Source organism: Apis dorsata, unplaced genomic scaffold (assembly GCF_000469605.1).
Source record: "Apis dorsata unplaced genomic scaffold, Apis dorsata 1.3 scaffold_473, whole genome shotgun sequence".
NCBI lineage: Eukaryota > Metazoa > Arthropoda > Insecta > Hymenoptera > Apidae > Apis > Apis dorsata.
The window spans coordinates 330,420-331,265 of NW_006263711.1; positions in this window are offsets into that span (position 1 = coordinate 330,420).

Consider the following 846-nt stretch of genomic DNA (forward strand, 5'->3'; position numbering starts at 1 on the left):
AAAAAATAAACATACATATTATAGCAAAATTTTCTATAACAATTTTTTGTAGAATGTAAAGGACGCTGAAAAAGAAAAGAATTCAGTAACCAGAAGGGCTACTAAAATAATATATTCCACTCGATATGAACCCGAGCAAACCGCGAGTGGAATGTTTATTTTGCATCGCAACACTAACGAACTAATATCTTTTTATAAATCAATCGCGAAGAGTGCTTTATTGTATTTGCAATAATTAATTTTCAATAAAAAAATATATAATAAAAATATATATATAAAAAAAAAGCTGAAAAATTTCCGAAAATAATCAATTTACGCAACACTATACTCTATGCACTCAAATTTAAATAACGCAACACTAATTGGCGAGAAATCCAGTGCAGTCTCCTTAATGACTGCTGTCATATAATCACCCTTGTAACTTTTTTAGCCACTTAAGGTGATTCAGGAACAGGAACATAAGCATTTCCACAATTTTAGTGGAAATTTGGGCATTTAATATTCGCAACACTATTTGAAAAAAACGCGATTACTTATCAACGCCACGCTACTTTTTAAAATAAATTCAATAAAAATCATTATTTCTGTACAATTAGAAAGCTATTAATAATTAAAAATAAAAAAATTAATAACAAATAGTAATATAAATTATAATACTACTTTATAAAAAAAACTGTAACAATTTATAACAAAAAAAAATCGCGACATATTATAATTCGCAACACTAATGCAAATGCGATTCTCATTTAATGCAACACTAATGCAAACGCGACTCTCATTTAACGCAACACTAATGCAAACGCGATTCTCATTTGACGCAACACTAATGCAAACGCGAAATTTAAA